This window comes from Ochotona princeps, chromosome X (assembly GCF_030435755.1).
Source record: "Ochotona princeps isolate mOchPri1 chromosome X, mOchPri1.hap1, whole genome shotgun sequence".
Classification (NCBI taxonomy): Eukaryota; Metazoa; Chordata; class Mammalia; order Lagomorpha; family Ochotonidae; genus Ochotona; species Ochotona princeps.
Window position 1 is genome coordinate 13,293,639 of NC_080865.1, and position 23,504 is coordinate 13,317,142.

Here is a 23,504-nt window from a genome sequence, read left to right on the forward strand (position 1 = left end):
ACATATTATCTGTGGCACAGGAATCCAGAGTAAGTTGTCTAGGTAGTTCTGATCCATGGTCTCTCATGATGTCAGACTTACAATGTCACTGAGCCTACAGTCATCTGAGAGCCTGATTAAGGGTGGGGATTCTGCTTCTAAGATGGCTCCCTCATGTGAATGGCAAGTTCAAACTGGCTGTTGATGAGAAGGTTCAGTTCCTTGTCACAAAGACCTCTTCATCAGACTACTTGAATGGTTGATTTACGTGGAAAATGGCTTCCCTTGGAAGGAAAACCCAAAGGAGAACAAGGTGGAAAACACGAAGACCTATATGATCTAGCCTTCTCAGTCACACATGTGGGAAGAGACTGTACTAGGGCATGAAAATTAGGAAACAAGGGTCAAAGGGGCAGACCCTTGTTTTGGAGGCCGACTATGCCAAAGGACAATGAAGCCTAAGCGAAGACATAATTTCTGACAACATCTCAGCCTTCGCTTGATCCAACTGCAAACTCTGGTCTTAATTGCACTTCAAACTTTATCTTTCTCAGTGAAAAGTGACCTGGGCTTTCATAGTCTCGTAAGAGTATACTATTGGTATGATATTTGAACTTTCAGACATTCCTGGCTTCCTATGCAAAAGGAAAAAAAAAAACAAATACTAGAGAAACTCACAGATTTTAGCTGTTTGAAGCAGCTCAAAGATGAGACTGGAGAATCAGTAAGTAGAACAGTTACTTTACTTAAGAGGGGGCCTCAACAATATCCTCCTCTGGGTTATATCCTAGAATTCTCTCTCAAAGACTTTCCAGCTTGGAATATTTGGCTTTTGACTTTGTCAAGACCTTCATCCTTGCAACTGTCACCAAAAAATGCAAACATTTGATATACCTCCCCAGGGGGAAATTTTGTTTTCATGAATAGAAATAGTTGATAGAATCTTAATGGACAAAAAGTCCATCTTGCTTTTCTACGCCTTTTATTTTAAGATTTATTTATTTATTTTTACAAAGTCAGATATACAGAGAGGAGGAGAGACAGAGAAGAAAATCTTCTGTCCTATGATTCACTCCCCAAGTGGCCGCAACAGCCGGTGCTGTGCCAATCCGATGCCAGGAACCAGGAACTTCTTCCGGGTCTCGCACGCGGGTGCAGGGTCCCAAGGCTTTGGGCCATCCTCGACTGCGTTCCCAGGCCACAAGCAGGGAGCTGGATGGGAAGTAGAGCTGCCGGGATTAGAACCAGCGCCCATATGGGATCCTGGTGTGTTCAAGGCGAGGACTTTAGCCGCTTAGGCCACGCTGCTGGGCCCTTCTACGCTTTTAAACATACCATTTTTTTTGGTCTCAGAAAAATAGTACATTGGCCAAAATTTGGGGCAGAATTTGTTCTTTCTTTTCCTCTCCTTTATGCTCTTTTATCCTGACTTCTCACCAATTATTTATTGTGTTCATTTCTAGCTCTGTGCCAATTTCTAACCAATCCTAACCTATTACTTTTCAGACTGAATAAATTTCTACTATATAACTTCTTTCAAGGACTTTTAAAATAGGAACTCTGAAATGTAATTATATGTAATCTATATATATATGTATATAAAAACCTATGTTATATGTCTATATATATATACACACATAAGAGATTATGTAAAAAAGTATGGAAATATAGAATTAAAATTTATTTATTTGGCATAAAGAACTTGAAATCCATGCATAGCTTTTTTCATATACGCATTTTTCATGAATTTTTCAAAATCTCCCTGTGTGTGTGTGTGTTTGTGTAAGTGTGTAGATGCTGCCACTCTTGTAGAAATTAGTTGGACTCTCATATTCAATTCAAACCTAGCAAGTCCCAACCTGAGCTCATAAAATTGGTGAGATTCCTGAAATTTCTATATATACAAACTCTTGGATTCACCAAGGAGGTCGAAGAATGAGCTAAGCAATCTTTTTTTTTAAAGATTTATTTTACTTTTATTACAAAGTCAGATATACTGAGAGGAGGAGAGATAGAAAGGAAGTAGAGCTGCCGGGATTAGAACCAGCAGCCATATGGGATCAAGGCGAGGACCTTAGCCACTAGGCCACGCTGCCAAGCCCAAGCTAAGCAATCTTTTCAAACACAATCTCCTTATAGTAGCAGAAATAGTTTAAAAAAAAAACCCCAGCATTCTGACCTCCAGCCTACATATAATCAAATAGAGAACTTTCCAAGATTAGTCTTCTTTTCTTTCTCTTTCTCTCTCTCGTTCTCTCTCTCTCTCTCGCTATCTCTTAGTATTTTCTTCCCCAGCATTGACAAAAGGGACATAAGTAACAATCCTTTAATGACCTGGCTTTGGCAAAGGAAATTTAGACTCATTAAAAGCAAGGCATTCGTTCTCTACAGTCGAAAATTGACTTTTGAGAAATCAGTATCTACTGTTCTTGTGATTACTTCAATAGTTGAGCCCTAGTTTGCTTGTAACCCACAGTACCTTTTCATATTTGTTAAGCTGTTTTAATATCGCATGGGGCATGCCTGCAGCACTCTTGCAATGATACTGCCAAGTTGTTTCCAGATTTACTTTGAAATCAATTGAATTCAAATGGAAACAGTAATTAATGCTAAAGTTCTTTCCTCTGTTTTCTGTGAGCTGGCGTCTGTTTCCATGGAAACATGTTGTTGCAGCAACCTGCAGTAAAAATGTCAGAGATAACTTATCAATTCTTGGTGTGCTCAGGCTGAGACTTAATAGGACTGAATTTCTCTAACACAAATATGTATGAGAATCCAGCTAATTTTTGTAGTTAAGGGTCTTTTTTCACAGTAACAAAGTAAAACACCAAGAATTAGTTTCTGAAGTCAGGAATATTAACCAATTACTGCTGAGTTAAACATTTAGCTTTAGCATCTAAACTATAGGCAGTTGCCTAGTGTCTCCTTCCATAAACTCATCATAAGCTGATTTGTGTTATTTGTGTTCATTCACATTTCCATCACCCAGAAGATAGGATGCTTCCTGAATTATTTATAATTAAAAATCTTGTCAAATCTGCAGGCCATCTAACAGTTGTAATGTGCTTAATTTCCCATATATGTCATTTAAATAAACAGATTCGTTTTACTCAACAAATGTTTGTTGCAGGATTTAATTTGTAGCCCAGGAATTTTCCAGCTGTGTGAGAATTCCCTGGTAATTTCATATAAAATGGATCAGTCCATGGCTCATCCCTAGGGATTCTGATTGACTACATCTAGTATTGTCAATTTTACCAGCTGCTGGTGCCCTTCTGTGCAGATGATTATAATCATGGTAATCATCAGACCATATATATTTTAAAGTATTTAATTAGTTAGAGGTTGGAGCTGATGGAACCTCCCATTTTCTGGTTCACTCTCCAAAGGCCTAAACTGAGCTGGGTCTGCACGATGCAGAAGCCAGTCGCCAGGAAAGCAATCTAGATATCATTGCTTCCCAAGGTCCACATTGGCAAGAAATTGGAGTCAAATCCCTGATGTGGGATGCAGGCATCTTAATTGCAGGATTAGATGCCTGCTTGCAAATCACAATTTGAAAGCTGTATTTCTAGGCACTTTTTCTAGGAGTTGAGGATATAAGAATAAAGAATTTGTGTCATCAGAAAGGTAACAGTGTGATAGATAGATTAAATAGGTAGATAGATATAGATGTAGATACACAAAATATATACATAGTGATGTATATACAAAATACTTTGCAATTACATAGACATAAAATATCTGGTACTCCAGGTATACTCAGAATCCCCAGAGTAAAAAGGAAACTCATGACTCCTTCTATTTCTCTGCTCAAAATTGCATCACAATTTTGTTAGTATACAGATGGTCCTTGACATAAGATGGTTTGATTTATGATTTTTTATTTTACAATATAATATGCAATTCAATAGAAGCCATATTTCAAATGTCGAGATTTGCTCTTTTCCCTGGTTAACACAGTGTGATAGTTTCCCATCTGGTTACACTGGGCAGCAACATGGAGCCCAGCTCCCAGGCAGCACTGCAGTTACAAGGGGAAGAAACCACTGGCATTCTACAGAATGGTCTGCTGCTGAGTTAGGATATAATCTGGCCAGGGGGATTCTGTGCAGGTTTGTTTGAGAGGTATGAGCATGGGATTTCCAACTGATATGGACAAAGGAAATAGCTGAGACATATATGTCTGGAAACTAGGGGATCATTTCTAGCCTCATCCAAATTGAGAAGAGAAAGAAAATCTTCAAAGGAAGAGATAAAAGAATGAAGTAGATCCTTCAGAGGCAAGAATGTGCCCTAGTCCTTAAGACCTGACTAAAATACTGACATCTCATATTAGCATTCCTGGGTCCAGTTCCCAACACCTGGCTGCAGTCTCCTTCTGATTCAGACCCTGGAGATAGCCGTTATGGTTCAAGCAGTTGAGTCCCTGAGACCTAGATGGAGTTCCCAACTCCTGACTTCAGTCTGGCTGGGTTCTGGCCTGTAACAGGCACTTGGGGAATGAACCAACAGGTAAGAGATCTCTTTGGTTCTTATTCTGGCTCTGGCTCTCTTTTCCTTTCAAATATACAAGCAACTAATCTTGTAACATTAACTTAAAAATTGTGGCTGATTTCATGGCATAGCAAGTAAAGACACTGTCGGCATTGGCAACATCCCATATGAGCACCAGATAGTGTCCAAGCTAAAGTACTTCAAATCTGGTTCCTTGCTAATGCACCTAGGAAAGCAGTGGAAGACAGCCCAAGTGTTTGGCCATGTGTACTCACATGGGAGACCTAGAAAGAAGCTGCATGCTCCTGGCTTCAGAGCAGCCCAGCTCTAGGCTGTTGCAGCTATTTGAGAAGTGAACCAACAGGTGGAAGATCTCTCTCTTTGTAACATTGCCTTTCAAATAAATAAGCAAGTATTTTTAAATTAACTCAAAAATGAGACCCTTCATTTCAGGAAGAGAGAGAATAATCCCAAGGTAGAAATACAACACGTACACACAGGAATAGCCATGTGGGGTGAAGAGACCAGGGGTATCAGAGGGGACAGAATTAACTAATCTGCCTCTATCTTTGCTTTATGCAACTGGTGTATTAGGTCAGTACCCTCTAGAGTGGGCCATAGGATGAGGGTTCATGGGCAAGAAACTTATTAAGGATCATTTCCTAGGAGAAGCCACTAAGGGAGTAAAACAAGCGGATTGGGTAAAGGGAAAAAACTAAGCAGGGGTAGAATTTCTGGCAAAATATCATTAAAGGGTAGGTAGCATTATCCTCATCCTTCACGGAAGCTATGTAATGTGCCTTAAGCATCAGAGTTGTTGCTTCCAAAAGCAAATGAGCTGAGCTTCCATACTCCAAAAGTCATTAGTCATTGGTGGAGGGAAGACATGGACTGACAAGTACTCAATAACACTTCTAGCTCCCAAGCATGTAGGCAGAGCCATTGGCAGCTGAAAGACAGGCCTCCAAAGAAGAGTATCACATGTTTGGCCTTCAAAGCTAAAGCATGCCAAAAGAGAGGATCATAAAAGAGTTTTTAAAAATATCTGAGATTTCAGTCCCAACAATATCTATTACACTTACCTAAATGCTTGGGGTAGACTAGTAAGTAAAAAAATTCTAAGGGAGTTAGATTCTAAAATTCGAAGTTTGCTGAACATAACAGGACTTCACAACTCGGAGGATTGGAGAGTCAATCCAAGTGAAAGCCAGAACCAAGTGTCTTATAGTGTTCTAACTGTAGCAATGTACAATGGCACATAAAGACCAGAAAAGGAATGGATAAACCCAGATTAGACAGGCAATGGCCAAAGGAGGCATTCTATATCTGTCACTTTCTAAACTAGAGTTGCTTATTGAGCAAAAAACTTCAGGTGAGATATGGAAGTAAGTTACCATTGTAAGGCACTCCATCTGCTCTATCTTACTGCATTATTTATAAACTATAGAAACCAAAAATGGCTATAGCCAAGCTTGTAAGCAAAATACATATCTCCATACATCAAAATGGTGAGCAGTACTGACATGATAGGTCTGACATACTTATTGGACTCTGAGATCTGAAACAGGTTTGATGACTGACCAGTCACCTGTTTTTAGATAAACAAAAATTCCTGTATATGAAATGTAAAAACAGAACCATGCTCATCAGTTAAAGACCTCTACAGGGAGTACTTTCAACACAATTTAGATCGAAATCAAAACAAAATTGTATATAAAACTTTATAAAATAATACCAAGGTTCATATGATGAAAGAAATGATAAATGACTACAAGTACAGAAAGTGTTGCTTTCTCCAAAAAGTGCTGTAACGATTATAAAATTATAATAGTTCATAGTTTATGGTAGTAACATGTGGGCAGTAAATATGGCATTACTTCATGTGCTTCAGTTCATTTCTGGGCATTTTCTAGTTTACTTGCCTATGACAGATATGTTGTTGAAAAAACTGTAGAGAAAGCATGTATTATTTAAAAAATGTTATATAGTAAAGTATATTCAACTTTCAAACCCTCCTAATATGTGAAAAATGTATTCTAGATGGGAAAAAGAATTTAATGCAAAATGTTAAATTTCAACACTTTTAGGAAAAAATGCAAATTAATGCTTTTATTGCAAACAGTACAGGTATTTGAATTTTCTGTTGCTTATATAAAAAGCCCCTTCAAGTCTCAGCACTTTGAAACAGCTTACTATTGCTCATGGTTATGTGAGTCAGGAATTCAGGCAGGGCTCAAGAGACTTTCTGTTGCCTGTGATATCAGCGCCGGGGTTGGGGGATACAGTCAGCTGCATTGAATCGGTGATAGAACTAACTGGAAGATCTAAGAAATTGTAACTGACATATCAGGCACATTCATGTTCCATCAAGTGACTGCCCTATGTCCATATGGATAATTTGGGCTTACTCATCATGTGGTGATCTCAGATTTCTTATTTCCATGGCATTCTGTTGACCAAAGAAAGTCACAGAGGTTGTATCTTAAATTAGTGTCTTAAAATAAAGCAACATATGCATAACAAAGAAGACATTGATGACAGCCTTTTTGGGGACAATAGACCAGAGCAAGGAAGGATATCTGAAACAAGCTGTTGAAAAATCAAACCCTAGGGTCCAGCACGGTAGCCTAGAGGCTGAAGTACTCACCTTGCATGTCCCGGGATCCCATATGGGCGCCAGTTCTGGTCCCAGCAGTACCACTTACCATCCAGCTCCCTGCTTGTAGCCTGAGAAAGCAGAGGACGGCCCAAAGCCTTGGGTTTCTGCACCTGTGTAGGAGACCTGGAAGAAGTTCCAGGTTCTTTGCTTTGGATCAGCGTAGCTCCGGCCATTGTGGTCACTTGCGGAGTGAATCAACGGATGGAAGCTCTTCCTCTCTGTCTCTCTTCTTCTCTGTATATCTGACTTTGCAATAAAACATAATTTAAATCTTAAAAAAAAAAATTTCAAACCCTGGGCCTGGTGCGATAGTCTAGCGGCTAAGTTCTTACCTTGCATACACGGGAATCCCATATGGGCACTGGTTCTAATCCTGGCAGCCCCACTTCCCATCCAGCTGTCTGCCTGCGGCCTGGAAAAGCATTCGAGAACGGCCCAAAGCCTTGAGACCCTGCACACGTGTGGGAGACCCGGAAGAGCTCCTGGCTCCTGGCTTTAGACTGCTATAGCTCTGGCCATTGCGGCCATTTGGGGAGTGAATCATAGGACAGAAGATCTTCCTCTCTGTCTCTACTCTTCTCTATGTATCTGACTTTTCAATAAAAGTTAAATAAATCTTATAAAATAAAATTCAAACCCTAAGAACTGGCACCATGGTAGCAAAGTAAGCTAAGCCTCCACCTCTCAGCTGCTCCCCTTTTGATCCAGCTCTCTGCTAATGCATGGGAAAGCAGCAGAGGATGGCCCAGGTGTGTGGGTTCTGCACCTTTGTGAGAGACTTGGAAGAAATCCTGGCTTTGGCCATTGCTGCCATTTGGGGCCATTTGCATTGCTATAAAATGTTTTACATCACACACTTTACAATAGTGATGACGTGGAATCAACCCAAATGCCCGCCAACAGAGGAATGTATAAAGAATCTGTGGTACTTCTCCTCGATGGAATACTACTCAGCCACCAAGAGGAATGAAATCCTATCATTTGCAACAAAATGGTCTCGGCTGGAAAGCATCATGTTGAGTGAAGTAAGCCACTCCCAACAGGACAAATATCATGTTTTCCCTGATATTAGACAGCTAGTATGCAAGGTACAATATACTTATATATATATACATGTATATACTATAGATATGTATGAATATGCATGAACTGTTCAAGGAAGACTAGCAAACTGGGAAGTAAAGGTACCAGGCAGTATGTGGATCTACTCCCAAATAAAAGGAGGGGTCCCTAAGAAACTTATAAATATACCTCTATACTATAATACTCCATTTTCTACCTTTGCCGGTACTTATCATCTCATTATACATTTAAGTGTCAGGAAGTTAAACTGATAACTAGTACTAAGGGACTATACCATTGTGATACTATGGGGGAAACAGGCAGGAGGAAGAGGGATGAACCACTGTGGTGCCGGCATCCCATGTGGGCGCTGGTTCAAGTCCTTGTTGCCCCACTTCTTGTTATTGCATCTGGGAAGGCAGCAAAAGATGGCCTAAGTCCTTGGGCCCCTGAACCCTGTGTGAGACCTGGAGGAAGCTCCTGGCTGCAGACCAGATGGCTGTTGGAGTCATTTGGGGAGTGAACCAGCAAATGGAAGATTTCTCTCTATCTCTTCTCTCTGTGTGAATCTGCCTTTGAAATAAAAGCAAATAAATATTTTTAAAAGAAGCAGTTCATCAAAATTTGTGTTGACAAAAAACAGATTATGAGTTAAAAATTTTAAGTTTGATTTAATAATTTACTTAGAAGGGACAGAGAGAGAGAGTCTTCTGTTTGCTGGTTCATTTCCTGGGTAACCATAGCAGCCAGATCTGGCCTGGGCTGAAGCCAGGAGCCAGGGACTATATCCAGGTCTCCCACTGAGTGGCCCAGGCACGTTTTACATTTTTATGCCTACATGGGATTAAAATATAAAAAAAAAGCTTTTCATCAAAATAGACTTATCTTTCAATTCTTTTTTCCATGAACTTTCCAAGATACCCCAGCACACACTGCAAATATAGGATTAGTATAGAAATGAACAAATATTATTATAGGATTAGTGTACAATTGAATAAATGTATTCTCCCAAAAATTGTTCTTAGGACTTAAAACAATAAATAAGAATCATAACTGGCTTAAAAAATGTAAGAAAAAATCTCATTAATAGTCAGGGTAAGGCAAATTAAAATAGCAGTGTTTATTTCCAGGTCAGCCCTTCCTTAATGGTTCATGGTAGAGAGAGGGGATCTGCATGGTTGACTTTGTGAGCTAGTTGGCAGAGGAAGCAACAGATGCCTGAAGTCACAATATAACCACAACATACAAGGAATTCTTTAAAAATTAAAAATGAGACAGCAATACACAATGCCATCTCCATGCATTTAGCAAAGAAAAGTCTAAAAATATCAAGTTTCAGTGAGATTATGAGAAGAGTGGAATTCTCACACATTAATTACAATTTGTACATCAGTTGAACAATTTGGAGAGCAGTTGGGCTATAAATAGAAAGTTGAATATGCATATAAGCCTACAATTTAGCCATTGAATGTATATATACTGGAAAAAAATCTCATTATTAGACAATATAGTTATAATTTTTACTGCAGAAGTTTTTGTTATTTTGAAAAATTAGGAGCAATGAAAATATGTAGCCACAGTCTCATGAAGTTCACAATTTACATGATCACTTACTCAATTATATGTGATATACATGTAAGACAATTATCTTAGAATTTGTCTATATTTAGAAACAGGACCTTTAACAAAGTGACTAACTTATCATGAGGCCATGACGAAGTGCCCTAATTCAAAGTTGACTTCTTTTTTTATCGGGAGAGGAAACTTGGACACAGAGAAAGACAGCAGGGACGCATGGGCACAGGAAAGATCTTGTGGGAAGGCAGCACTCCTCAAGCCAAAGCAAGAGGCTGGAGAAGCTAGTACATACCTTGATCTTAGACTTCTAGCTTCCAAAACTGTGAGAAAATGAATGCCTGTGATTTCATCCACCTATTCTGTGATATTTTGTTATGTCAGTTCTCCAAAGCTGATACAGGATGCATTACAAGTAAGGCAAAAAGGACTCCCACACACATGAGAGGACGAGAGACGGCCTGATGTGATAGCCTAGTGGCTAAATCCTCACCTTACATGCACAAGGATCCCATATAGGCCCTGAATCAATTTCTGGCTGCTACACTTCCCATCCAGCTCTTTGCCTATGGCCTGGGAATGCAGTGGAGGAAGGACCAAAGCCTTGGGACCCTGTGCCCGTGTGGGAACCCCGGAAGAGGCTTTTGGTTCCTGCCTTCAGATCAGCTCAACCCTGGTAATCGTGGCCAGTTGGGGAGTGAACCAGTGGCTGGAAGATTGTCTCTCTGTTGCTCCTTCTCTCTGGATATCTGCCTTTCCAAAAAAAAAATAAGATAAAATCAATCTTTAAAAGAAAAACAGATCTTCAAAGAGATCATGAAAACGTATATTACGACAAATCTATGCATGCATTTCACATTTTTGCACCCAAATAAACTTATTTTCCATAAACTTTTTGAAGTACCTTCATGCCAATTCAAATGTACTTAGTTTTCATAGTGTATTTTCTACTTCACTTCTTATTCTCAATGCCATAATTTCCATTTGTACATTTTTCACCGTTTCTACTTTTCTATAGGTATTCTCTTTTATGTCACATTATTATCATACCTCCCTTCCTTCTCTTCTTTAATCACCATTTGAGTTTTTTGAACATGGTTATAATGATGACTTTGCAGCCTTTAATCTATCAATTCGAACATCTGGTCACTAAATTGTTCTTGTGTTTTGTTGGTTGTTTGTTGCTGTTGTGCAACATATGAATCCTATCGCACTGTTTCCTTGTGTGTGTTTTCTAATGGTTGAAAACAAATGCATTGCTTAAAATATTAAATAGATTTAAACTAAAGTTAAACACTGAACGGAAAAGTTAGGAAGAATGCTTAATTAACCGGAAGAAAGTAGAAGGAGTGAAATAATAGAGATGAGACAAAATGTGTTGAAACAGAAAACAAAGAAATGCCTCCTGCCTTCTGGGGCTTGTTGTTTGCTTGAGTGAGGGCTCCAAAAAATAATACCTCAAAGTGAAATCCTGAGCAATAGCCTGAAAAAGTAGGCTCTCTCTGGCCTTCTGTCCTTTCTTTCACCCTTCGTTCTTCTTGCCATTCTCTCCCACCGCCACGCAAGCCCTAGAAACTGAAATTCCTCTTCCCTAAGCTGACTCACAGAAACCAAATCTCTTATTCATAAAGCTAGTCAGAAAATATTAGAAGAAAAAGTTGCTTTAACTTTGCATGGAACAGTTGGCCCCAAAGTAATTCTCTGACCTACATTGTCTAAGCGTAGATCATAAGACTCCCACTTCCAAAAAGATCCTGTCGTGAACCCAGAACGATTAAATCATGCACGAAGACCCCAAACAGAATCCGGAGCACACAGCCTTGCTGGGTTTCCTACCCCCTCAGGCTTTACATTGGATCCTACTTTTTTGGTTTGATCGTATTTCTATACACCTTTCCATGTTTCATGGAACCTAAGCACAGAAATGAAGTTCACCCTGGGTCTTTCAGTTATCAGTCTAAAGGCTTCCATGTCATGAAAAATTATGATCAAATAAATTAGTTACAGCTTTTCTCCTGTTAGTCTATCTATTGCATTTGTTGCAGCAGATTCAAATATGGAACCTTTAGGGGGCATGTTTGAACTTCTCTGGATTATTTCAGGACAGTCTCCCCCTGCAGTGTGAAACCCCTGATGTTACTTTTCTGTGAGTAGCCTTAGCGACATGCCCAGTCATGCTGGGATGACAATGGTTTAGCAGGGCTCCATGTTAGTTTTTCTCTCATCACACCTAGCAGTTGAACTTCACTAATTGCTAACTGACTGTTCTATTGTTTCAAGCAATATCGTGAGATATAAATCACTTCTCCCACAAGTCCTATCTAATCTGGGTTTCTTTGAAGGTATGGTTCCCAAAGTTGTTATTTTGAAGTGCATTATGACCCACAAGAGCTCTTACCAAATTTCACTTTCCCTGTTTCCCTCTGCCTACAGTTTAGCTTCAGTCTGCGAAGAATCTATTCATCTCCTCCCAGTCGCCTTTCTCTATAACTTCCACTGCTTTGGGCAGCTCTTTTAGATATAAATTCCAACAGTCTGTTACAAACAAAGTCATTTCCTTTTAGGAGGAATTAGAGTTCTCTATGATTTACTTACTCCCTTAGGCAAAATCTCTGAGCAAGTTCTCTGGAACAGGGTTTGGGGGTTAGAGTGCATTTCTTTCTGAATGGCATCCCTTCTTTAGGAGCTGAGTTTTGGGTGATGGGAGGCAGCAGCCCAGTTCAACTCTGCTAGCCTCTGCTAGCCTCTGAGACCATCCAAGCCTACTAAAATCTTGACCACACCTTCAAGTGGACGGCACAAGAATTACACAACCATTTGCTTACTGGTTAAGAAACCCTCCGCCCAGATAAGGAGGAGTCAGGGAAAGCTCAAAATACCAAGAACCCTGAAAACCCTCTCCCTCTCTCCTGTCGAGAGGCACCCCATCTCCCAGCTCTCTCCCAGGAAGTGCTTTCCCCTTCCCTTTTTTTCCTTGTTCACCTGGTGACTTCACAAATAAAACTTCTCTGTCTGCAACTGATCCCCACCTTTTCTATACTCAGCTGAGGAAAGAACCCCCTGAGCTTTTCTAGTAACACCTCTCACAGCATAGAACCCCTAAGAAGCCAGGTTGAAGGAAATTGGGACCATGGTATGCCTAGCGACAACATACCCATTGTAGAGATTCTGTTCTATAAGTGGGGGGTAGGCAGAAGCCTAACTATCACCCACAATTGCCCAGAACTTAGTCTCCACAATAGTTAGTATGATGAGTAATGCTGATTTACCTCTTCCAGAGAGGCAGCCCTCTACTGGGAGCTGGCTATATGAAGTCAGCATGTGGCATAGCAAATGAAGTCACTGCTTGCAATACCAGCATTCCACATGGGCACTGGTTCTAGTGCTGGCTGTTCCATTATTGATGCAGCTCCCTGCTAAGGGCATGGGAAAAGCAGCAGAAGATGACCCAAGTTTTTAGCCACCCATGTGAGAAATCCAGAGAAAGCTCCTGGCACCTGGCTTCAGCTCTGACCCAGCCCCAGCTATTGTGCACTCTGGGGAGTGAATCAGCACATGGAAGATCTCTTTCCCCACTCCTCTGTAACTCTGATTTTCAGATAAGTAAATATTACCAAAAGAGAAACTGTTTTCACTATGGTACAATCACAAAGTGGGATGTTATACATTGAAAAAACATAATCTCCAGGACCCACTGTTAAGAGGAAAATGAAAAATGCATGACAATATGCATAGTAACCAAATAAAGTGGGGACATTCACATGCGAAAATGAGCTCTAGAAAAGTAAACCAGGAAACTAAAAAGGGCAGATCTCCTCAAGTATTCCCATATATGTGTTTTGATGTATAAGTTTTGTAAATATTTTCACTGTGTTCAACAATTAAGTTAAATCCTAAAATACAAAGAAATGATTGTATGGCAAGATGTCTACACAAAGAAAAAAAAGTTGGAGATAAAAGTAGTTCAGGTGGTTGTAAGACATTCTTATTCTGCACATTCTTACTGGGGTATAGCAAGAACAAAAAGGACTGCAAAGAAATGTTGATAATCTTTGCTCAGTCATTGTATTAGTACAGTAAATTTGAAATCATGTTAGTATTATTTGGAAATATGTTTTAGTAAAAAGAAAGTAAAGGTAAAATTCAAAGAAAGTTGAAATCCTGTATTGTTAAATTTGAACTGAAAATTGCAAGTTGAATTTGTGAAATGAGGCCACTGAAAAGGCCAAGAAGTAATCATATGGTCAGTAACAGTGATCTCTTACACCTCTTAGATGTTGGTGTCTTTCCTAAAATGAACCAGAACTCCTTAAAGAAATGGCCAATTCCAGGTCTCAGAAAAGGAAAATATAAGGTGAATCTGATTCATTTTGTGGCAGAAAGCAAGGAACAGCCCAAAACTAGATGAAAGTATGCCAAAGGAATCCAAGACAAGCAGGCTTGAAAAGGTACCCAGTGATCAAATTTGGGAGACTTTGAGTATCAAAAATAATGACTGGAAGCGATGGTAGCACAGCGAATAGATAAAAGGTTTATGACTGTACAGCTGCCTTAGCTACTGGTGTCCTAGTTAGACCCCTTCGTCAGTGGAGGTTTATCTGCTAGCAGCTGTGCTTCTTTGCCTGTGTACTTCTGTATGTTGGAGCCATTTTGCTTGCTTGCATGGCTAGTTGATAATAAGAGGGAATACAGCAGTTATCTCAAGAGATAACTGTGACAAATGTGCTTCAGTGGCCTTCAGGGTCCTCAGTAGGGCAAAGCTCCAGTTAATGCCAAGGGTAAACCAATAAGTACGATTGTTTTCCTGCTCTTCCCAGGCTCATTTTCCTTCTTTTCTTCCAGTGACTTGAGAATCATGTTTCCTCAAAAACTGACCTGCAGTTAGAGTTTTGCCCTGGAGTCTGTGTCTGGAGAAACCTACATAGCATAGTCCATAATAATCAGAGAGAGAGGGAGAACGCAATGTGAAGGACAAATTTACACATTTGCCATTGTTGAGATGGATTAATTTGAAAATGACAAACTAAAAGGAATGAAGGAAGCAATCACACTTGAGGAGGAACTGGACTTTATTCCCAATTGATCAGTGAATGTTTTTGTGTAACAGAACAAGTAATAAATGTAAAAATAATTAACAACATCAGAAAAATTGTAATTTGGCCACTACTGATAATAAAATTGATTTTAATATCAATGTATTGAAGCAAGTTGCTTCTAATGGTTCATACAGAAAAGAAATTAAAAGATAAGCTTATTTTGGTGCAAAAAGTTTGAAGTTTGTGACTAGGTTTTTGTCATAATATGCATTACCTAGGCCTGTGTAAAATCTAATATGCATGGATTTCAAAGGGTTTTTGCACCAAAATAAATCTAATCAGTTAATTCCATTTTCCAAGAACTTTCTGAAGTATTCTCTTGTAGTTAAAATCATCAGGTAAAGATGACAGGAAAGAGGGAAACTTCCAGTTTCCAGGTATAATGCGTGTTAAAAAGTGGATGTTATATGAACATGAGAAAGAAAAACTGAGGAATCCAGATTATGAGATATGCCACTAGTTGATTCATAGGATAACTTCAAAAAGTCAATAACAGAGACTCAAGGTGGCTAAATGGGGTAAGAACATGTTTCAACAGATGGAGAATCATTAGCCAGGGTGAACCAGAGAGAGCACATTCCAGGAAATAAGAGAGGACAGACTGACGGCAGAGGGACATCTGGAGACTGACAGACATGGGAAGGCACAAGAGACAATGGTGTAAAAATTACATGGACAGTTGTTCTGTATTCAAGAGTTTAAGGAAACAAAACTAAGAATAGCAGCTGAATCTTGATTGGATCTTATGTAGAAAACAAAGGAGCACGCATTTGGCACAGAGGTTAAGATACTGCTTGGGACACCCACATCCTATATCAGAAAGCCTAGGCTTAAGTTTCAGCATTGCTTCTAAACCCAGCTTCCTGATAATGAGCACCATGGATGGCAGCAGGTGATAACATAAGGAGTTGGGTCCTTACATCTACACTTGGATTTTGTTTCTGGCTCCTGGCTTCAAACTTGGGAATTGTGGACATTCAAGGAGGGAATGAACTAGCAAATGGAATCAGTCTGTCTCTCTCTCTCTCTCTCTCTCTCTGCCTTTTGCAAATAAGTTTAAAATAGTTATGAAACTATTTAGGGTAAAAGAGGAGAAAATGCCCATTTTATATGGACAAAATATTACAAGGAGAATTATTATTAATCTTCCTAAGTACAGCAGTGATATGGAAGGTGTATATATATATATATATATATGGCATATATAATATGAATTATACTATATATATGAACTATATATATATACACACTATATATCTGTAAAACTATATGTATATATACACACACACCACCTTATTAGCAGTTGAACATCGAAGTAGTTAGGGGTGAAGTGTCATAATGATTCTGCAATATATATTAAATTGAAATTTTTGTGTGTGTGTGTAGATAGTAAAGAAGAAATTGGAAAATACACAAAATATTAGCACTCAGTAACAGATACGTTAATTCCCATCGTACTACTATTTCAGTTTTCTATTTGAAAATGTTCACCATAAAAAGTGAAAAAGTAGGAACTAACATTGTGGTATAGCAGGTAGAACTGATAGTAATACTGGTATCTCCTATGGGTGTTAGTTCCTGTCCTGGATGCTTCACTTCTCATTTAGTTCCCTGCTATTGTGCATGGGAAAGCAGTGGAAGATAGTTCAAGTATTTTGGGCCCCTGCACTCATGTTGGAGGCCCCTGTGAAGCTTTTGACTTTGGCTTGACCCGGCCCTGCCAATTTTGACCATCTGGGGAATGAACCAACAGATTGAAGATTTCTCCATCTCTCCCTCTCTTTCTCTCTCCCTCCCTCCTTACCACCATGCTCTCTCCCCTTCCATCCCTTCCTCTCTCTTTTCCTCCCTCTTTCTGTAACTCTGGCTTCCAAAAAAAATACATGAATCTTTTAAAAAATTTGAAAGAATATATAACTGAGTTAAGTATAGGAAGATCACCATTTTTTAAACAGATGGCAGAGACATGCTTGTTTATTATGTTATGCTCTCTGTTTCATTTATGTTCAAAATGTTTCACAATATAAGTTATTAAATATAATAACCATAGCAAAGTAGAGTACCAAAGAAATGAGTTGGAGTTTCTGAGCTGAAGAAAGGAAAGAAGGCATTTTGGGTAGTGTGCACAGAATGCACAAAGTCCTCTGATGAAGAACAGCGTGTTTTCCTTTCTTGGTGTGACCACCTGTTTACTGTCAAGTCTCTTTTAAGGCCATGTAGGACCTTGGAGAATAGCAAAAAGTCTCAAAAAATCAAAGGTAAGAGGAAAGAAATGCTATGCATCTCCCTGCCACCTGCAAGGGAGACTCATACGAACTTCCTAGCTTCTGGTTTTGCTCTGGTCCAGCCCCATTCATTACAGCCATTTCTTGGAATGAATCAGTGGATGGAAGATCTCTATTTATCTCTGTATCTCTGTGTCTCTATTATATATGATCTCTATGTATCTCTATCATCTCTATCTCTATCTTTCTGTCAATTAGTGCATTTCAGATAAATAACTAAATACATCTTTTTAAAAAGGCATTAAGCTGAAGTCAGTGAGGCTTCAGAGACATAGATTAGATGAAAGAGAAGTCAGTAGTCTCCAGCAACAGTCCACATGAGGGATTTCCCAAGCCTACTCTCTACTTGAGCCAATGGAAATGCAGAAGATTTTGAAGAAGGATAAAATTATTTTCTGTAATTTCCTACTCAAGACACCATAGCTCATGATATGCTCTACTTAGAGGAAACCAGAGAAGCTGCATAAACACCAATGAACAACCTGTGCTTTCTAAATTCACTTAGATGAACACACAACTATATAACAGATGCCTATTTATAGAACCTGTGTGGGAGATATTTTGCTGATAAAGAAGAATTTGGGACAAGAGGAGATATTTTCAGTTGTGGTAGTTTATTTATCAAGATTTCTCTTTCACAAACCAGCCACATTCTACTAACTATTATTCAAATGGAATGAACACCTATGATTTCATTTTCTCAGATTTTGGTCAGTTTCTATCAACTGATAACTATGTATCTGACTCTAGATTTACCATTTTGCCATTATTATAATCAGAAAAAAAATAGAGCACTGAGATAGAAAAGTTGGTACTGTACTCTGTTCAAATTTCCCCATATAAGTTTTTTAAGTTTTACTTAAAAAAAAAGTTTCTTTTTTATTTGATAGGCACAGTTGCAGAGGAGAGGGAGAGAGGGGGGCAGAGAGAGAGAGAGATCTTCCATCCCCTGGACACAGTAGTGAAAGCTGGGCCAAGCCCAAGTCAAAAATCTGGAATTCCATCCAGCTCCCACTTGGGCTCAGGAACCCAAGTACTTGGGCTGTCTTCTGCTACTTTCCCAGGTACATTTTCAGGGAGCTGGATCACAAGTGTAGTAGCTGTGATTTGAAGTGGCACTCATGTGGATACTAGCATTGCAAGTGCTGGGTTAACTGGCTGTGTCGCAGTGCCAGCCCTCACCCATATAATTTCTTAAATCAGTGCATTGTAACAGACAAGCTTTAAGGTGGGCCTGTAATGTCTACTCTCTGGGAATTCACTCTTATGGCTCCTTCTGATTGAGTGATATAGTTCTAACCAATAGGCAATTGCAAAGGTGTTGTGATGTCAGTCTCATTACTATATTGTAAGATCATTGCAGTGTAAGACTCCATTTTTTTTTAAAAAACAAACCTACTGTCTTTTCCTCCTTGCTGGCTTTGGAGCAGCCATCTGCCATTTGTGGGAGGGCTGATCTATGGAAAGGATGACATTGCTAGGAACTGTGGAAGCATCTAGGGGCTACAAGGAAAAAGGTTCTGCCCAAGTCCAGAATGGTTGAGTGGTAGATCCATCATCAGAGCCTCTGGATGAGAATTCAGCTCTGGCTGATCCTTGGATTGCAACCTGGAAGATGCCTGATTCACAAAAACAATGAGGCAGTGAATGCATGTTGTTGTAAGCTACTGTTTCTGGTAATTTATTATGTAGCAATAGCAAACTAACACAGATATCAATGTGCAGTCTCAGCAATCATACACAACAAACTCTGTTGACCCCTCCAGCCATATTAGGTGACTGGATCTGCCTCCAAACTCCTTCTGTCTTTCTTTTATAAGGACACATGTAGCTGAATTTAGGGCTCATCAGCAAGATTCAAGATAAGCACAGTATACCACTATTCATAAGCACATCTTTTGTCACATAGGACAATATCCCTTTTGTTGAATAAGGTAATAGTCACAGGTTCTGGGGATTAGGAAGTGACTATCTTAGGAGAGGTATTATTTGCCAAGCCTACTACAGTGCCCCCAACAGTGGCCTTTGTATGAAGCACAGAAAGGGGCAGGAGAGAGAAAGGGAAAGAAGCAATATCTCTAGGGCTTAAGAAGCAGCATCCAATGATTCTGTAAGTTTAAATTTTATAAAGTAGTGGCTACAACATATGTATCCTTCAAAAAATTTGGAAGTGTCGCAGTGCCCTCACAAGTGCCCTGTTTGAGTCTAAATATCTTTCTCTTTAATAAAGATTTGTTCATTTTTATTTGAAAGATGTATTTTACAGAGAGTAAAGAAGAGACAGACAGGTTTTTCCATCTGCTGTTTCACTCTCCAAATGGCTGCAAGCAGCCAAAACAGAACTGATCCAAAGCTGGGAGCCAGGAGCTTTTTCTGGGTCTTTCATGTGAGTGCAGGAGTCCAAGAACTTGGGCCACCCTGTGCTGCTTTTCCAGGCCATAAGCAGAGAGCTGGATCAGAAGTGGCCAGGCAGGACTAGAATCAGCATCCAGATGGGATCCTGGTGCCACAGGATGGCTAATTAGCCTGATGTGCCACCGGGTCAGCCCCATGTCTGAGATTCTTTCTAGAACCTGAGGGCAGCAGCTTTTTGCACATAGGCACACACCTGCCCTCCACTTCTGTGTGCTTACCTGCTCTCCAGAACATAAAGGAGTATACACTTACTCCATCCCTAGATGCAATGGCCTGACTATTATAATTTCAGGGCTGGGGAGGGTGATGCCGGAATTCAGCTGCTCAGAGTACAATGTTAAGTCACAACCATATACACCTGTAACTGTCCAAATAAATGCGAGTGAGACTGCAGGTCTGTTGAACATAGAGCTCCTCTCTTGCTGCTCCAGGACTCAACCAAGAGGCCTGGAATATCTGCATTCACTTTCAGAGTTTTCCTATAAATTGATTTTGCTTATTCCTAAAGTGAATGGTGTTGTTAGATGTGGTAACTTTGTACAGTGCTCACACTTTGAATAACCTTATATGGAAATTGGGGAAAGGAAGGTGTAATGAGGTTCAGTGTCCATTGTAGAATCCTAAAATCACACTTCAAAAGCAAGTCTCAAGAGAAGGTTTGGGTCAAGGGACTGTTAAAGGAGATAAACATCGAAAAACCTTGATTTTGATATGTGAACACCTATGCTATTTTGATGTATCCCATAATTGCTAGTAATATTCAACATATGTCTCTGCTCACATGTTTTCAGTGGTGTGCTGTTTATCTGTCATTTCCTACCCCAGAGGAACAAGCCTAATCACACTCTGCGTTTGTGTGGAGTAAAATGAATTGAAATATCAGCAGTTTAGTATGTGGGACACCTTATGCATCCATTTCTCTCTTTTAAAGAATTTTTTTTTAATTATATTTGAGAGAGAATGGGTGAGAGAGAAAGAGAGAGAATGCACAAGCTAGCAAGCTTTTTCATCCACTGATTTACTCCCCAAGTGGCTGCAACAGCCAGGTGTGGGTCAGGCTGAAGCAAGGGACCATAGAGCACATAGGCTATTTGATAACTGTCTTTCTGGGTGCCTTAGTGGGAACTGGTGTAGCAGGACTTGAGCCAGCACTCAGACATGAGATGCTGGTATCGTAGCCAGTGGCTTAACCTTCTGCAACCACAACGCTGGCTCCAGCACATATATTACTAACATGATATGAGTCAGTCATCTATGGGTTAAGCTGAAAGATGTCTCCATCATTTTGAAATTACAAGTATTCCACCCAATGACAGTCAAAAAGGTGAAAAGAAATTGTTGTGATCACTTAAGTCAAACTATACAGGAGATAGTGCTGATGCCAGCTTTGAAAACATTCTAAATCCATTTAGGGATTATGAGCCCACTCCCAAGTCAAAATTTATCTTATAATTTTCACCTACCAGGTGACTCCCTTATGACCCTTTTGTTCCTTTTATTCTCCCAACAGATATCTAAGGACAATAGAGAAAGCTTCCTCTGGTGTTTTAGAAAAACATCATTTTACTATTGCCAGAGTTGTAGCTATGTCATAGTTATGTAACCTATGCAGGTTACATCTAATGCTTCCTTCATCTTTTCATGGCCTGTCAATCGATTTTGCAACAACCTTTACTGATTCTAACATGATCATCTATTGTTCTTTGAACTTGTCTAGTAATAACAAGTCTTATTTTAAGTAGTTTTATCATCCTGATCATTGACACTAGACTTATTCAACTTTTAACATCAGGTTTAGACATTTTCATGCATTTGCAATGGTCTGCCATTTGTTCTAAGAGTAGGTGAGTCACAGTGCTGATCAGTCTGTCCTCAAGTACCTGAACATATGTCACTACTTTTTTTATTTGGTTCTAAAAAGTAGCCCTAGAGGAAATATCTTCCAAGATTATTTTTCCGATATTCAATGTTGTTCTCAGTCACTGTAAAATCAAAGTAAGGTATCTCAGCTACATTGGGTCAAAAACGGCAGGAACACAGTTTTTACACGGCCTCAGAAAGCCCTGTCTGACTAGAGCAATATTGATTAAAAATGTTCTCTCCCATTCAATGTCAATTCAAATGGACAACTAACATTCTTATTTTTTCCCACTTCACCTGCATAGAGCTAACTTCAGGAAACAGAAAATGTAGTAGAAAGATACACCAAACCATGAACAATTTATTTGTAGCCACACCCTTTCCCAATTAAGGCAAAGTTTTGAGTTCATTTTTTTTTATTCTTTCCTATATCTGTTCTGAGCTTCTTTCCTACTCTGTTGCTGATGTCTAATAATGAATGCAAGAAATAATAGCAGGCAAACTTGTCCTGTTCTCAGTTACAAAAACAAAACAAAACAAAAACAAAAAACACTGGCATTTCTTGTAAATTTTTCTATAGATAATTGAATACTCTTTTTTTTTTTAAAGATTTTATTATTATTGGAAAGCCGGATATACAGAGAGGAGGAGAGACAGAGAGGAAGATCTTCCATCCGTTGCTTCACTCCCCAAGTGAGCCACAACGGGCCGGTGCGCGCCAATCCGATGCTGGGAACCTGGAACCTCTTCCGGGTCTCCCACGTGGGTGCAGGGTCCCAATGCATTGGGTCGTCCTCAACTGCTTTCCCAGACCACAAGCAAGGAGCTGGATGGGAAGTGGAGCTGCCGGGATTAGAACCGGTGCCCATATGGAATCCCGGGGCTTTCAAGGCGAGGACTCCAGGCGCTAGGCCACGCCGCTGGGCCCAATAATTGAATATTCTTAAGAAAGTTTACTTGGTGTAGTTTTCATTGCCAGAGATGGATATAGAATACTATCAGCTATTTTTTAGTAGTTTGTGGAGATGATCAGATGATTTTTTTGACCTTAATCTTCTTATTCTGATGAATTACACCACATAATTTTCTGTTTCATTTAGCCTTACTTTCCTGGAATAAAACTTGATTCAGATATATTTTTATGTATTACTGTATATGAATGGCTATTATACTGTTTGATATCTCACATATATGTTTTTAGTGATATTACCTGAAATAATTTTTATGATATTCTTGTTAGATTTTTATTACCTATAGTTATACTCCAAAATGAGTTGGAGTATCGCTCATGTTCCCCTATGTTTTAGGTAAGCTTTTGACAAACTGGCAGTGTGCTTTCCTTACATGCTTGTAGAATTCATCAGTAAAGTCATTTGGAAATTTTCCTTGTAAAAAAAATTTGTGAATGGCGTTTTCTAAAATGTCTTATTTTTCTTCAGTTTTTCTATTTCTTCTTATGCCAAACTTATACAGGTGTATCTTTCTATATTCTTGTTCATTTTTTTTTATGTTTGCGAGGGAGGGGAAGAGGAGGGACTTCCATCCATTGGTTTATTCCCCAAATGCTCACAATAACCAGGACTGGGTCAGGCTGAAGCCATGAGTCAAGAAGTCAATCCAAATTTCCCTTGAGTATGGGAGGGACCCAAGCACTTGAGTCATCATTTTCTCCCCTCCCAGGGTGTGAATTAGCACAAAGATGGATTGAAAGCAGAGAAGACTTGAAACCTGGCACTCCAATATAAGATATTGATGTTCCAAGGGGCGTCTTAACTGTTGCTCCAAACACTATCCTCTGTATCTTTCCATATATTCCTCTAGTTCACCTAAAATGTTCAAGTTGATTGGCATAAAGTTACATGTCTTCTGAAATATTTTATATATTTAGAATCTTATGATTTTTATCAAAATCTTATGATTTTTATCAATTTTATCCATTGATTTACAGTACCAACTTTTATCCTGGTTGATTCTTGCTTGTTGTACTTTTCTATTTTTTTTATTTTTCTAGTTAATTAATTTCTGCCTTTTATCATCTACTTCTGCCTGCTGGTTTTCACTCTAACGTTATTTTCT